This window comes from Primulina eburnea, chromosome 13 (genome assembly GCF_022965805.1).
Source record: "Primulina eburnea isolate SZY01 chromosome 13, ASM2296580v1, whole genome shotgun sequence".
In the NCBI taxonomy this organism is placed as follows: Eukaryota; Viridiplantae; Streptophyta; class Magnoliopsida; order Lamiales; family Gesneriaceae; genus Primulina; species Primulina eburnea.
This window is the reverse complement of record NC_133113.1, coordinates 17,118,241-17,136,849: the sequence shown is the minus strand read 5'-3', so window position 1 is coordinate 17,136,849 and position 18,609 is coordinate 17,118,241.

The following is an 18,609-nucleotide window of genomic DNA, read 5'->3' as shown; positions in this document are numbered from 1 at the left end:
CGAAAGTAACTGAACACATACTCAAATCAGAACCTACACAGTTAACTGACTGATCAGTTGCTACAATCATTTGTAAGTTTACCAGCCATTGCTTCAGCTAATTCTTCAGCTAGAGACGTCATCAGCTAACGAAAAGGACGTTCAACCGACAATAGTACAAAAGCAGATTGCAAACAGATAGTGGGAACGCCGCAATTCAGTAGCAGTGTACGAATGTCAGTACAACGTTGACATGGCAAACCAACGGACAAAAAGATTCAAATATTAAATGTTACCGTTGAAGAAGAGCCTATATAACTCGTCTATCCGCTGTTACTCTGCTGAAAGAAAAGCTCACACTTATTGCATATATTCGAAGCAATCAAGACTACATTTTCGAGCTTTCAAGCACATTGTTACCATTGTAAAACTCGATCTTGTAAGAGATCACTTTGTGCTAAATTCAGTTGAATACTGTGAAGCATTTTGTAAACTAAGAGTTTCAGTTTTGGCAGTGTTAAGTCAAACTGAAGTGGGTCTGTACAAACGTTTGTATCGATCAAAGTCTTTTAGTGAATATCATATCCTTGTGATAGAAGAGGTGACATAGGAGTGTTTGAAATCTCCGAACATTCGTAAAATCTCGTGTTCCTATCTCAGTTTTTATTCTATCTATTAGTCATTTATTCCACACTTAATTGTTAACAGATTGATATTAACTGACAAGATTCCGAGTATCAGTTTATCGCTAAAATGAACTAAACTTTCGAAAAACTTACATTAGTGGTGAAGTGTTTATTCAACCCCCTTCTAAATACTCTTTAACCTAGTATTCGATCCTATCAAATATATTGTGTTGAGTCTTTAGACTCATTAGATGTGATCGATGCAGGTGATTATGATGTTAATGTTAATTGAGGTTTTGATGGTTCACCTGACTAGACTGAAGGTGCACATAACCCGAGGACCAGCGCTTCTATTTTTCCGCACTTATGATTTACGTTTATGATTTATGACTTTTAAGATTATGATAAAAATATTTTATGACTGTGAGTATGATTTTGAGAGGTTGTTAGTTTTAGCAATTTTGCTAAGTAGGAGTTGAAAACGATTGACGATTTTATGATTCAAACTGTTTCCTTTGATTTTTAAATGTTTGTTGAGTGTTTATTTTAAAAATGGTGCAAGGTATTTTTAAAGTATGTATATATAGGTATATACATATATATATATATATATATATATATATATATATATATATATATATATATGTATGTATGTATATTTTCCAAGCGGCCGAATTGTGAAAAGTTAAAAAAAATTATAGTGCTTATTAAGAAAACGAGTAGCGGACATTTTATAATTTGCAATCTGTCACAATTCTTAATGTTATTAAACCTTGAGCATGTAATAAGTGCATGTGAATTAAAATTTACTGTAAAACATCATTTTATGTGCAATTTTTTTAATAAAATATAATTATTTAAACATTTTTTATGTTAAAAAATTATATTTGAGTTTTTATTTTGTTATATTATATATATTTAAATAAAAGTAATAATATCATGAAATTTTAGAAGGAGATAATATTTTTTTTTTGTATTTGAAAATCAGAAATATTAAATTACCAGTTGTTTATTATTTTATTAGGTATGTATATATTTAAAAATAATTGCATAATGAGATATTTTGGAAAAAGAATAAATGATCCTAGATATAAAATAATCAATAATAAGTATTTAGACCTCAAATTTATAATATAGTATAACATAAAAATTCATTTAAGATCGTCTCACTTGTGAGACGAATATCTTATCCGATCTATGTAAAATATTATTTTTTATGTCTAAATTGTTATTTTTCGCGGTAAAAATATCATTTTTGTTAGTAATGTTATAAAAAATAGTGTATCTTATGAAAAATTAAAAATTTATGGTAAAAAGTAAAAATCTCCCACTCTCAAAATTTACCAAACTACACACTTTATAATATTTTTCTCTCTACTCAATTGTGATTTTCTTCACAAATGAGAGATCTATTTATAGAATTTCTTTACAAAAAATCCAAAAATAAATTATATCATTACCTTCATCATCACACACAAATTTCTAATTTTTACAACTCTTATTTTCAAAATTCAAATATTCAACATTCAAATATTCAATATTAAAATATTAATTTTCAACACTCTCCCTTGTGATGATGATCATAATAATTTTCTTTATTACGTGTTTTTATACTGCTTCGTTAAAAACATTGCTAGGAAAAACCCATTGGGATAAAAACCATAGTAAAAAAAAAATAGTGCAGTAACGTAAATTCTCCCTCATGTTGACACGAACAGTTCTTCACAATTTCGTAGATTACGCATCCCAATATTATATATGTGCTTTCTGAATATTGTCGTAGGAAGTGCCTTTGTGAAGAGATCTGATGAGTTTTCACTTGATTGAATGTGACGAACATCAATATATTTATTCTTCTCAAGCTCCTTGGTGAATGCGAAGAACTTAGGAGGAATATGTTTAGTTCTGTTGATTTTTATGTATCCTTATTTCATTTGAGCAACACATGCAGCATTATCTTCATATCGTATCACATGCTTCTTGTAACGCCCCGAAAATTCTAAGGTCCACGCAAACCACGTGCATGCAATTATTAAATTATCTTGTATTTTAATTAAATATTTTAATTGCATGAATTAATTATGTTGTGCATATTTGCATGTTTAAAATATATTTTTCTATATGGTTGCATCAAAAATATATTTTTAAGGGTTATTCGAGTTGCGATCGAGGAACGGAGACCGAAGGCTGAAAAATAGAAAAATATTTTTTTTGGTTAATTGTTTTTAATTATTTAAATTAAGGATGATGCTTTTTATTATCTTTGAAAATAAGAGTTTTTGAGACGATTTTATACGCCAGAACGTTATTTTTATCGGTGTTTGATTTTCAACAAAAATACGAACGTTTTGGCAACCCGGCTAATAAATTCACAAACTTATTTAAATTAAATATTTTCAATATTTTAAGTAAGTACTAATGGGTCTAATTAACCTCTTAATGGGCCAAGACTTGATTAATTTAAATAAACTATATAATATTCAAACCCTCCCCATGAAGGTTTGTGTGCATGTATGTGTCTTGTTGCCTTGTTCTTGTGCATGGAGCTTAGGGACTCGACCCGGTCAGGGTGTTGGGTCCTAAGGGATATGGGTCAGGGTTCCTAGCATGGCTAGGACCCCTCGCGCGCAGCCAGGTAGGAGTCTCATGGAGAAGGGACTCCTCGCGCAATCTGTGATGATGACAATAGCCAAGGGGGCTCGCTGCTGGGGCTAGGTGGGTCAGGGTAGGCCCATCAGGGTCCAAGGGTCATGGGCAGAGGTCTCACTAGGCGCTGGGGCGGCTGGGTCACTGCTGGCTCGAAGAAAAAGTAGGAACCGTGAGGAGAAGCAAGTCACGCAGCTGGTGTTCTTTGATTCAGGTGCTTCGGGCTTGGGTTTACAGGGGCTGGGCTGGTCTGGGTCAAGTCTGGGCATGGTCCAGGGTTGGTGAGGGTCCTAGGTGATTGTTGGTTAGGTGGCTAGAGGAGTCCTAGTTAACTATCAATCTTGGTAAGGTGGTAAGTGTCACACACAAAACATGAAGATTTTGGGTTCAGTTTCAGGAAGGTTTTTGAGCGGGCCATGGCTTGTTTTACGGGCTGGGCTTGGTCAGTAGGGTCCCTAGGTGGGTAGGCTAGGTTTTTCCTCAAGGTGGCTGTGGGGACCCGGACGCTAATCAAGTTCATAACCGTCATTGGGATAATTTAATCAATTATAATAAACAGGGTCTATTTTTTTTTTAAATGCGGAATGTGATAGAAATCATACTATGATACGTATCAGTAGAACATAAAGTACAAGTCCTGTACAGCATACATTCAATACAAACTAGGGTTCAACAACTAACTATCAAGTGTTCAAACCCTATTTACTGCAACATCAAAGTCTGTGGTCTCCACTCAAATCCTGATCTCTCGTCATCTCCTCGACCCTGATCATGTCCCACCTGTTGTCATGCACACATACAAACACGACAACAGTCGGATAATTCCGGTGAGAAGATAATCCCAGTATAAATCAACGAACATGCAATCATATAATCAATATAAAGCATGAAGAAGATATCAGATATAAATCAAAGTATGAAACATAATTCATATAAAACTGTCAATCATATTCGTGACTTCACGACTCAGACTAGACTTAATCCTAGTCCAGGGATCCCGATTTCCAGACGTTGGTATTCCATATCGATCACCAGTAATAGAAGAAACTCTAATTCTATCCACATCGATATGGTATCGATCACCAGTAATAAAAGAAACTCCAATTCTATCCACATCGATAGCCAACCGTCCGGTAACCTATACGTGATACACTCACTATCTTGTGACATCGTGCAATGTGTCCGTGGCAATCCCACCACTATCAGGCACTTCTGTCACAAATCACTCGTCTAATACTCGTCTAATACATGCTTCCTATAAATCAATAGAACAAGCATATCAAATCAGATCAATGCATATAATAACAGTAAGATTTAGGGAAACTCAAGTATATCCTACTTCAGTTGATCTCCTAATACCACATTGACTTATACATTTCGTTTGTATAGTCACGGTCTGAAGCAATATCAATTCTGAAGTCAAGACTGTCTCTGTAAATCTGAAACGACATATCGAGAATCATAATATCAATATTCCATTCTCAATACAACACTGAATATGATTAATCTGGATTTAATTCAAATCATGGCATAACGGCACAACCTCAGTATCCCCGTCAATACCATATCAACAAACATCAATTACAATTCATAACTCATATCCGATACCATCAGTAATCAATCCATAATACAAATCTGTCCAATATCAATCGATATATTCTGAAAAATCATAACAATTTTATAATCAATCCGTTTCTCAATCTTACTTCAATTCTACGATGTCTAACATGCCAAGAACATCATATATGATGTGTATTCGATTCCAACAATATCATAATTTCAAAACATGTCCAAACGTAGTAAAACTTACGTCCAGTTGTAGCCTGCGTTGATAGGAACACAATATTGAAGTCGGATTCAAAATCGAACAGCCGGATTCTCGCACACTAAAAATCAAAAATCAAATTTGTGAAGTTGGCTTCGTTTTTCTTTTTTCCTTCTGAAGAAACGTTTGTAATTATGCATATATATATATATATATACCTTGCATGTTTTACGCTAGGTGGCTCATCCATTGAAGCAACATGTCTCGCGCATATGTGCGACCCTCATCAGCGCATATGCGCGAGACAGTATGTCTTGGCGCGTTGACGGCACAACACCTCGCGCATATGCGCGAGGCCCTTGGTAATTTTACCCCACTCTCGGGTACCCTCGAGCACATGCGCGGATTCATGTCGCACATATGCGCCGTGTCCCAATTAATTCTCTCATAATCACCTCAATTAATTAACAAATCATTTCAGATTAATAACGTAGCAAATTACGGGCATTACATTTCTCCCCCCCTAAGATATGATTTCGTCCTCGAAATCACATGCAATTAATCATATCAATAAGAAGGAATGTAATAGAAACTGAATAGAAACTTACATCTGTGAAACAATGCTGGAAATTCCTGTCTCATGTCCGATTCAGTCTTCCAGGTGGCTTCTTCAATGCCATGACGAGTCCATTGAACTTTCACAAGCGGAATCGTCTTCGTTCTGAGTCTCCTTTCTTTATGATCGATAATCTGGATCGGCTTTTCAACATAACTCAGAGATTCATCAAGTTCGGCATCGTCTGGCTGAATAATATGAGAGTCATCAGGGAGTTACTTCCGCAGCATAGATACATGAAAGACATTATGTATCCCAGATAATGAAGGAGGTAAGGCGAGTCGATGTGCACGATCTCCTATCTTCTCGAGAATCTCATATGGACAACCGTATCGTAGAGACAATTTCCCTTTCTTGCGAAATCTGACAACTCCTCGGAAAGGTGAAATCTTCAGGAATACTCGGTCTCCAATCTCAAATACCAACAGTCGTCGTCTGATGTTGGAATATTTGGCCTATCGGTCCTGAGCTGCCTTCATTTTCTTCTTAATCAATTTTACTTTCTCCGTCATATCTTTGATCATGTCAGGTCCAGTCTCAGGAACTTCAGAGATATCATCCAAATAAAGAGGGGTTCGACACTTCTTTCCGTACAACGCTTCAAAAGGTTCCATCTCAATACTCGTTTGATAGCTATTGTTGTACAAAAACTCACAGAGAGGCAATGCATCTTGCCAATTAGTGCTAAAATCAAGCACCACTGCTCTCAGCATATCTTCCCATGTTTGAATCGTCCGCTCTGACTGTCCATCAGTTTGGGGATGATATGCGGTACTTAGATGTAACTTCGTACCGAGAGCTTGCTGCAAATTCTGCCAGAAGTGCGAAGTAAACCGAGGATCACGACCTGAAACAATCGATTTCGGCACTCCGTGCAGTCTGACTACTTCCCTTACATAGATCTCTGCCATCTGGTGATATCTGTACGTCATTTTGTATGGAATAAAGAATGCTGATTTGGTCAATCGATCAATCACGACCCAAATAGCATCACAACCTCGGGAGGACTTTGGTAACTGCGTCACAAAATCCATGGAAATGTGATCCCATTTCCAAACAGGAATAGATAAACTGTGCAGTAGACCTCCTGGTTTCTTTCTTTCAGCTTTCACCTGTTGGCAATTCAGACACTTGGCTACAGATTTAGTAACATCAGATTTCATCTATTTCCACCAATATTGTGTCTTCAAATCATTATACATTTTCCTGCCACCAGGATGAATGCTAAAATGACTGTTGTGCGTTTCTGCTTGTATCCGCTGTCTCAAATCGGAAACATTTGGCACAACAATATAGTTATTCACATACAGTACACTGTCACGTACCTGATACTCAGATCGATGCCCTGCTCTGACCATCTAAATCGAATTCTGAAAATTCTGATCAACTTTTTGAGCCGCTTTTATTCTCAAAATCAACTCTGCTTTGGCTTGAACAGTATATAATCTCATCGGTCTTCGATCTGTCTCAAATACTAATCCAGACAAACATCAGTCTTCTATCAAATTTGAAACACCGATTGTCGATAAAGATAAAGAACATACCTTTCGACTTATAGCATCTGCTGTTGCATTGGATTTCCCCGGATAGTACTTGATTTCACAATCAAAGTCTTTCAATAAATTCAGCCATCTTCGCTGTCTCATATTCAGCTCGGACTGTGAAAACAGATACTTCATGCTTTTGTGATCAGAATATATTTCGAATTTCTCACCGTACAGGTAGTGTTGCCATATTTTTAACGCAAAGACGATGACTACCAATTCAAGATCATGAATTGGATAACGAGATTCATGGGGTTTCAGCTGTCTCGAGGCATAAGCAATCACATGCCCTCGTTGCATCAAAACACAACCCCATCCGCGGTGAGATGCATCACAATAAACAACAAACTCACCAGTACCCGACGGAATAGTCAACACCGGAGCACTGGTCAACCTCTTCTTCAACTCCAGAAAACTGGATTCACAGTCTTCTGACCAAACAAACAGTACATTTTTCTGGGTCAACTGTGTGATTGGCTTGGCAATGCTGGAGAAATATTTGATAAATCGACGATAATATCCGGCCAAACCCATAAAACTTCGAATCTCGGGTACAGATGTCGGTATTGGCCACGAAATCACGGCTTCAACCTTACTGGGATCCATCGATATACCGTCTCCGGATATAATATGTCCCAGAAATACCACATGTCTCAGCCAAAACTCGCATTTTGACAGTTTGCCATACAGTTTCTCAGCCCTTAGAATTCGCAACACAGTTCTCAAATGCTCGGCATGTTCAATCATACTCTTTGAATAAATCAATATATCGTCAATGAATATGATAACAAAATCATCCAGATATTTCAGGAAAACACGGTTCATCAATCCCATAAATACAGCCGGTGCATTCGCCAAACCAAACGGCATGACAATAAATTCATAGTGTATATACCTGGTTCTGAATGCTGTCTTTGAGATATCAGAATCCCTGACTCTCAACTGATGATATCCAGATCTCAGATCGATCTTGGAATATACAGATGAACCCTGCAACTGATCAAACAAATCATCAATGCGAGGCAATGGATATTTATTCTTTACCATTGCCTTGTTCATTTGCCGGTAGTCGATACAGAGTCTCATAGAACCATCTTTCTTCCTCACGAACAGTACTGGAGCATTCCAAGGAGATACACTCGGTCTGATATACTCCTTGTCCAGTAAATCCTCCAACTGTGCTTTCAACTCTTTCAATTCAATTGGTGCCATTCGGTATGGAGCTCTAGATATCGGAACTGTACCTGGCATCAACTCAATGCTTAAGTCTATCTCTCGAATCGGAGACAAACCAGGAATCTCATCTGGAAAGACATCAGCAAACTCACACACCACTGGCAAGTCCGCCAATGATGGACTCGATTTCAGTAAATCCACTGAATAAACAAGGAACCCATCCGCTCTTTTCTGCAATAATCGAGTCATATTCATAGCAGATATCAAAGGAATTCTATCTCGAGAACCCTTACCATAAAATTTCCATTCATCAGCCATCTCAGTTCTGAATCGAACAATCTTGTGGAAACAATCGACTGTAGCCCTGTACTTGGTCAACATATCGATACCGATAATACAATCAAAATCAGATATCCCAAGCACAATACAGTCTAATTCAATCTCATGCCCATCATACTTCAGTATACAAGATCTAACTGACTTCACTGTTATCAAACCTGTCCCCAACGGAGAAGATACAGACACTACCGCAGACAATGACTCAATAGGCAATGCATGACTCAAAGCAAATCGCTCAGATATACATGTATGTGATGCACCAGTATCTATCAATACATAAGCAGGATAACCAGAAATAAAGCAGTTACCTGCCACAACATCATTAGGTGCATCATGTGCCTGCTTCTCAGTCAAAGCGAACACTCTGGCCTGTTCTCTCGGAGGCTGGCTCACTGTCTGGCTTCCTCCTGGCCTCTGCTGTGACTGAGTAGACGGTGCTGGCTGAAAAGAATGAATAGCAGATGGTCGTCTACCCTGTCTGAGCCACTGATCCAGATGACTCTGCTGCCTGGGATCCCTGAGCACCTCTCTATGGACATACTCGGGCAAAATGTCCCTGCTGTCTACAAATACGACAGCTGCCAAACACTCCTGGGCACTGCTCTGTGGAGTGCTTCCCTCCACAGGTGCTGCAATAGGGTCCGGTATAGCTCTGGCTCTGTCGAGGACTCCCAGAGCTAGAAGAACTGCTTCCTGACTTCTTGAACGGCTTCCCTCTAACTTTCAGGAAGTCTTTCTTTCCACTACCACTGCCACTCTCAAATTGGGAAGGTGGTTGCGATGGTCCTGGTGCTGGAGGCACAAACGAAGCTCCTTTCTGTCTCATCAGCTGGCTTTAGCTCCCTTGGCTCTGTTCAAGGCATCAGTAAAATTTTTTGGCCTCTCGGTATTCACCAAGGTAAAGATTTCAGGATTTAGGCCATTTATGAACTGATCCGCAGCGGCCTCATCATGTTCAGCCACGTGGGGAGTAAACCGCAACAATGTAGAGAACTTGGCCGCATATTCCTCAATATCTAATTGGCCCTGTCTCAAGTTAGCAAATTCTGCTCCCTTGTCCTTCCTGTACGACACTGGAAAGAACCTCTGATAAAATTCTGTTCTAAACACATTCCAGGTAATAGTCGTACCTCGATGTTCTAATGCCCGCTTAGTGGTGATCCACCAGTTCTTTGCCACATCATGCAACTGGTGTCCAATTAAATTCACCCTCCGCTCATCAGTATAGTCTAGGGACTCAAACAGCATCTCGATATCGTCTAGCCAACTCTCACAATCCACTGCAGTCTCGATTTCTTTCAAAGTCGGTGGATCAAATGACTGAAATCTTTTTAACAATGTCTCCATTGGAGTGGCTATAACGTCCATTGGAGGATTTGACGTACTACCCTGTTTTGGTACTCTTCTCAGAGGCATATCTGATAATCAACTGAGTTAATAACAAATACCACAATTTTATTTCAGTCATCCTCCGATCATCTTACTGCTGATCCAGAATCAGTGCTGATTCATTCTCAATAAAACATATCACCATATCAAATCAGATAAACAAGTAACATGTATTAAAGCAGTAAGACATGCCAGCAATCAAAAGCATGAAAGAAAACCTCAATCTACCCCGCTCACTAGCTTCTATCTAAGTCTAAAGGATCTATCGCTCTGATACCACCTGTTGTGGGGACCCAGACGCTAATCAAGTTCATAACCGTCATTGGGATAATTTAATCAATTATAATAAACAGGGTCTAATTTTTTTTTAAATGCGGAATGTGATAGAAATCATACTATTATACGTATCAGTATAACATAAGGTACAAGTCCTGTACATCATACATTCAATACAAACTAGGGTTCAACAACTAACTATCAAATATTCAAACCCTATTTACAGCAACATCAAAGTCCGTGGTCTCCACTCTAATCCTTATCTTTCGTCATCTCCTCGACCCTGATCCTGTCCCACAAGTTGTCCTGCACACATACAAACACGACAACAGCCGGATAATTTCGGTGAGAAGATAATCCCAGTATAAATCAACGAACATGCAATCATATAAACAATATAAAGCATGAAGAAGATATCAAATATAAATCAAAGTATGAAACATAATTCATATAAAACTGTCAATCATACTCGCGACTCCACGACTCAGACTAGACTCAATCCTAGTCCAGGGATCCCGATTTCCAGACGTTGGCATTCCATATCGATCACCAGTAATAGAAGAAACTCCAATTCGATCCACATCGATATGGTATCGATCACCAGTAATAGAAGAAACTCCAATTCTATCCACATCGATAGCCAACCGTCCGGTAACCTATACGTGATACACTCACTATCTTGTGACATCGTGCAATGTGTCCGTGGCGATCCCACCACTATCAGGCACTTCTGTCACAAGATCACTCGTCTAATACTCGTTTAATACATGCTTCCTATAAATCAATAGAACAAGCATATCAAATCATATCAATGCATATAATAACAGTAAGTATGTGATTTAGGGAAACTCAAGTATATCCTACTTGAGTCGATCTCCCAATACCACATTGACTTACACATTTCGTTTATAGTCACGGTCTGAAGCAATATCAATTCTGAACTCAAGACTGTCTCTGTAAATCTGAAAAGACATATCGAGAATCATAATATCAATATTCCATTCTCAATACAACACTGAATATGATTAATCTGGATTTAATTCAAATCATGGCATAACGGCACAACCTCAGTATCCCCGTCAATACCATATCAACAAACATCAATTACAATTCATAACTCATATCCGATACCATCAGTAATCAATCCATAATACAAATCTGTCCAATATCAATCGATATATTCTGAAAAATCATAACAATTTCATAATCAGTCAGTTTCTCAATCTAACTTCAATTCTACAATGTCTAACATGCCAAGAACATCATATATGAAGTGTATTCGATTCCAACAATACCATAATTTCAAGACATGTCCAAACGTTGTAAAACTTACGTCCAGTTGTAGCCTGCGTTGATAGGAACACAGTACTAAAGTCGGATTCAAAATCGAACGGCCAGATTCTCGCACACTAAAAATCAAAAATCAAATTTGTGAAGTTGGCTTCCTTTTTCCATTTTCCTTCTGAAGAAACGTTTGTAATGATGCATATATATATACCTTGCATGTTTTACGCTAGGTGGCTCATCCCTTGAAGCAACATGTCTCGCGCATATGCGCGACCCTCATCGGCGCATATGCGCGAGACAGTATGTCTCGGCGCGTTGACGGAACAGCACCTCGCGCATATGCGCGCCCTCATTCGGCACATATGCGCGAGGCCCTTGGTCATTTTACCCCACTCTCGGGTACCCTCGCGCACATGCGCGGATTCATGTCGCACATATGCGCGAGGTTCTCTGGACATCTCGGGCATATGCGCCCGGCTGGGTCGCGCATAAGCGCGAGAGCTCATCCTCGCACATAAATCTTTTCATGTTGAATTCAAACCGTGTCCCGATTAATTCTATCATAATCACCCCAATTAATTAACAAATCATTTCAGATTAATAACGTAGAAAATTCTGGGCATTACAGTGGCTCGGGCGTGGCTCGAGTAAATTAGGAGATGGCTCGGTGTGTTCGATAAGGTGTCAATTTCGAATTTAATTAGACTAAAATTGAATCCTTAGGTCCACGGGGTGGCTCATGACTTGGTAGGGTAGAATAAATATTAAAAATATTATGTTTAAAATTTGGGATCAAAATAACGAGTTTTGGATTTAATCGGGATTTAATCGCCGCACGAAACAATAATTAACGAATTATTTGAAAGGCCTAGTTTAAGCTTCATAAAATTATGAAAAATTAGGTTTAAGCTTAAATAATTATTATAAGTCTAAGTTGTTAATTTGGGATTTTTATATTAATGTTTGGTTTAATTCGATATTAAAACGCATTATACGTCACATTTAAATATTAATTTAAAAGTTCTCGATTTAAGCCAAATAAAAATATGGAAAAATTCATGTAAACTTAAATAATTATTTGGGACGTGTTAGATCCAATGGAATTAAGAAAATTTCAAAAATGGGAAATTTTACGTTCAGGGGTAAAACGATCTTTTTACACCTAAAAATTAGTAAACGTCATGGCAGTGTCCTGAATGCTGTTTTGTATGTTAATATGATTATTTTCAATGATTATGTATTTTTATATGTTAATATGTAAATTTTAAATGTTTATGGATTTTTAAACGTTACTATGTTTAATGTTTTATGATTTAATATGCTAAAACGTTTATTTTAAATGTTTATGATCTAAATGTTTATTTTAAACGTTTATGGAGTTAAAATGTTTATTTTAAAAATGTTCATAGATGTTTATCATTTTTAATATGTTAAGTTATGATTTTTAAATGTCTATGATTTTTATGATTTAAATATGTGCATTTAAAAGATGTGTTGCATGCTTGGTTTCAGAAATAAAAATGATTAAGTGATGATAACATGTTGAAGGACGTGAAGAGATTGTGACTACTACATGTTGGAAATATCGTGAGGGTTATGGTCATAGTAGGATCCCGAAGATCGTGTTTCCTTGGATACGGATACTAATAAGAATACGTGATACGAATACGAATATGTTAATACGTTGGCCAAGGCCCAGTTGACGGGTGAGAATGTCGCTGGTGTCCTCGCTGTCAAGTACTGTGGTTACATGTAGATAGATCCATCGCCTAATAAGTTTAAGAATACGAGTCACAATCACGATCTGAATTCAACATTCACGAACATGAATATGAATATAATAATATGAATATGAATATTAGGATATGAATATGTTGATATGATATGAATATGTTTATTTATATGAAAATGTTTTTATTTAAAAGTTTATGCATCATGAAAATGTTTACGTATATGTTTATGTTTATGCATTTTCATGAAAACGATATTTTAAGTACAAGTATTTTTCAATGTTATATGTTAACTGTATTACGTATTACTCGTTATCAAGAATATAACGTGTTGATTCTTTAGACTCACTAGGTGTGATTGATGCAGGTGATATTGATTATGAATATGATAATGGAGGTCTGGATGGTTCACTTTGCTGGATTGAAGGTGCCCATAACCCGAGGACCGACGCTACTTTTCCGCACTAGTTCTGATTTATGATTTTAAATAATTTTAAAGATATTTTTACGTCTTTTATTTATGTTATGTGAGATTTTTGAGAGGTTATAGTATGGGCCATATTTTTCAAATAATGTTTTTAGGTTGGTAAAATGTTTGACAATTTTATGCTTTAAAATATTTTCCTTTGGATTTTTAAATAGTAGGCCGAGAGTTTGGCGCTGAGGCGCTAGAAATGGGGCTGCGGCGCTAACAGATGCGAAAATTGATTTTTTAAGCTCACTTTGACTTCCTCAATCATTCTCCCTCATTTCTTTTCTCTCCCTTATCCTCCGAAACCCTCGTCCTTCCATTTTCTACATCTCTTTCTTCAATCTATGGGGGAATTGTTCAACAAAAATATGAAATTAAGTTAGATTTGTGATCCTCTCGTCACGGGCTTCACGAGGATGTAAGTATATTATATTTTTATGCAAGTTGGAAATGAGTTGAAGTTTAGAATTGATATTTGAGTTGATATTTGAGATATTGAGTTGTTGGAGATGTTGTATTTGTGTTGGTTTGAATTTAAGATGGATATGAGCATGATTTCTTGTTTCCATGCAAGATCGGTTTTTATTCCTACTGTATTTTGGATATATGGGACGGTTCTAGTTTGATTTTGATGTTATGGTCTTCGTCAAACTTGTAGAGCATCGAGTTAGCTTCGATTTGGTTTAAGAATCACTCACTTCCATGAAGAATTGAAAGAGATATGCTATATTTACTAAACCTGGTCTAGAATCCCGAGTTTGTATCCATGGCTTCTGTTTATTCGAATTCTGGTATTAATCAATTGGGATTCTGAATTTGGTGTTCAAAAGAAAGTTATAGAACATTGTCTTGTCTTCGAAATAATATAAGATGGGCTTGATTACATTGAGTATTGACGGAGTTATGCTCCAAATACTAAACGGTGCCAGATTTGTAATGATGCAGAATTCGTGGGAATTATGTTATATGTTTCAGATTTTGAACGACTGAGTAACTGAATTTATTTGACAAAATTTTGTGAAGAAGAATAGTTTGGAATTGAGTTTTCTTGCATATCCAATTTGCGGATCTTGATTTGAAGCCGTATTGAATTAATTATGATTTTTGTACAGAAACTGCTCTTTTTTGATAAACGATCCGAGTTCTTGAGTTATAGTAGACTTCAGAGGTTCAAGACTTCACACCTACACATTTCGATCTTCTTTTGGTAATATTTGAAAGGTATGTTACGGTCGGTAACATACGAGGTAAAAGTATCATTTTTATTTTAAATTGAAAATTCGATGGCTTGATGAATTATTTGTGGTTTGATGATGATTGATTTTTCTAGATGAGCTTTTTATGATATTGACTTGATGAGATTGAAATGCATCATTGCATTGCATATTGAGCCACTTTTGATTCAGATTTGATATGGCGTAGGTCGCCTTGATTTATTGATTTGTTGGACGTATGGGTCTATAGTTGAGTTGGCATAGTGTATGCGGAGGTCGCTGCTATGGCCTGGACACTCTCTATAGGCGCACCATAGTCTTGGGATTGTAGAACACAACACACCACCTCGAGCGGATGAGTCGGTGGATGTTGTTGGGGGATTCTCTTCCCTTGGGTACCCTATGACTAGATGATTCACTTGATCTTGAGATTTATTGATAGCTCACAGCTTCTGATCATGCATTGCATTATATTACATCTTTATGAGTTTATATAAAATTTGTGCAATTTTAATTCTCATATGTTATTGATTGTATCATACTGGGTTTATACTCACCGGCACGTCGGCTACCTCTTGTTTTCATGTGCTTGACGGTAGGTGAGGCGAGGCTTGGGATGCCAGAGTCCAGTTCCAGGCGAGGAGATACGAGTTAGAGTGGGATTCTCGGGTCTTAGGAGCTATGTGATTATGTTTGGATTTATTTGGTACATTACTTTATTTTGGCATGTTAAAATTTATATTTCAAACATTTGTAACCTTTAAATTATTTTGACGATGTTTATGTGAATTTGTGAACCACAAATTATGTATTTACTAAATCGTTGGGTTTGTTATATTTGTAATTATTAATATTAGATCTCTGACCCGGGGCCCCACATTATTCGAGGTTTGCAACGACTTTGGGAATATAAAAATGTATAATTTTGGATTTTAAGTTTTGATGAAAGATAAGATTGGTTATAGGAATTGATTTTTGGGTGAATAAGTTTAAAATTTTCGAAATTATGTTATGGGAAACCCGTAGAAAGGAATTAAGAATGTCAAGAACTTATGGGTTAATCGTAGGATTTTCGAAATTAAGGACCAATTAGGATAATTTTTGGGGAAATTTTAATTTTGCAATTTTTAAAGAATTTGAGGACTAGTTAGCAATAAGTGATAATTGAATGGGTTAAATGATAAAAAAATTTTATGGTTTAAACTTTTAAGAATATTTGGAACCTTGGGATATCTTGGATATAATGTTATAAGGAATGTTAATCAAGGGTTTTTAATAATGAATCGATATTAGGCTTGAAAAGCTAAGCGTTAGCGGATGCGTTTGAGATTTTAAGATTGAAATTTTATAAGTTGATGAATATTTTGGGTATAAAATAAGGAAAGTAATATGTGAAAAGTATGGTCATCCACCTTTTAATATTGCGAATTGTAAGAAAAGTTGAAATTCGAGGTTATAATAGTAACAGGACTAAGTAATTATGGGCCTTTTCAAGTTGCGATTTGCAGATAAGGATTTAGAAGAAAAAATTAATTGGGATCAAGGAGACGTAAGGACATTCTAGAATTTAAGTTTTATCAGAGTAGCGTAGCGGAAGCGTGGATTTTTGGGATACTAGAACTAAGTCTAAACTTTGAGTTATTAAGGATAAGCGAATCTCGAGGACGAAATTCAATTTAAGGGGGGAAGATTGTAACGCCCCAAAAATTCGAAGGTCCACGCAAACCACGTGCATGCAATTATTAAATTATCTTGTATTTTAATTGCATGAATTAATTATGTTGTGCGTATTTGAATGTTTAAAATATTTTTTTCTATATGGTTGCATAAAAAATATATATTTTTAAGGGTTATTCGAGTTGCGATCGAGGAACGGAGACCGAAGGCTGAAAAATAGAAAATGTTTTTTATTGGTTAATTGTTTTTAATTATTTAAATTAAAGATGGTGCTTTTTATTATTTTTGAAAATAAGGGTTTTTGAGGTGATTTTATACGCCGGGACGTAATTTTGATCGGTGTTGGATTTTCAACAAAAATACGAACGTTTTGGCAACCCGGCTAATAAATTCACAAACTTATTTAAATTAAATTATTTTCAATATTTTAAGTAAGTGCTAATGGACCTAATTAACTTCTTAATGGGCCAAGACTTGATTAGTTTAAATAAACTATATAATATTCAAACCCTCCCCATTAAACACTTGAATCCCATGCCCCACACCCCTACAAACTTCAAACTCTCCCTTGCAATTACACATGCACACACGCCACTTGGTAGAGGAGAAGCTTCGGCTTTTTGGAAGGAAATTTCAGCCTAGACTCCGCACCGCCGTTCTGCGCATCGCCATCGAATAATCGTGCGTTAACTACGCAAAGGCACTCCATATTCTCCTTTTACTGATCATCACACCATATTATGTAATTGTTTATGAATATGCATGAAAACAAGTCACACAATCTTTTATTGTTGTAAGCATGAATATGCATGTTCTAAACTTGTGTTATTTGGCTTCAAAAATATGTTTCTATGTGTTAAGGGGCTGCCATGAATTAGTATATGCCAAAACATGATAACATATGACCAGACATGACAAATTAATGGAGAAAACTAAACTGGAACAACAATGAAAGAAAAAGAAAAAAAGGGGCCTAGAGTTGAAGGTTTGTGTGCATGTATGTGTCTTGTTGCCTTGTTCTTGTGCATGGGGCTTAGGGGCCTGACCTCCATTTAGAAGGGACTCCTCGCGCGATTTGTGATGATGACAGCAGCCAAGGAGGCTCGCTGCTGGGGCTAGGTGGCTCAGGGTAGGTCCATCAGGGTCCAAGGGTCAGGGAAGGGGTCGGACTAGGGGCTGGGGCGGCTGGGTCGCTGCTGGGTCGAAGAAAAAGTAGGAACCGTGAGGAGAAGCAAGTCACGCAGCTGGTGTTCTTTGATTCAGGTGCTTCGGGCTTGGGGTTCCAGGGGTTGGGCTGGTCTGGGTTGAGTCTGGGCGTGGTCCAGGGTTGGTGAGGGTCCTAGGTGATTGTTGGTTAGGTGGCTAGAGGAGTCCTAGTTGGCTAGGAGTCTTGGTAAGGTGGTAAGTGTCACGCACAAAACATGCAGATTTTGGGTTCAGTTTCAAGAAGGTTTTTGAGCGGGCCATGGATTGTTTTATGGGCTGGGCTTGGTCAGTAGGGTTCCTAGGTGGGTTGGCTAGGTTTTGGCTCAAAATGGCTCGGGCGTGGCACGAGTAAATTAGGAGATGGCTCGGTGTGTTCGATAAGGTGTAAATTTCAAATTCAATTAGACTAAAATTGAATCCATAGGTCCACGGGAGTGGCTCATGACTTGGAAAGGTAGAATAAATATTAAAAATATTATGTTTAAAGTTTGGGATCAAAATAACGAGTTTTGGATTTAATCGGGATTTAATCGCCGCACGAAACACCAATTAACGAATTAATTGAAAGACCTAGTTTAAGCTTCATAAAATTATGAAAAAATAGGTTTAAAATAATTATTATAAGTCTAAGTTGTTACTTTGGGAATTTTATATTAAGGTTTGGTTT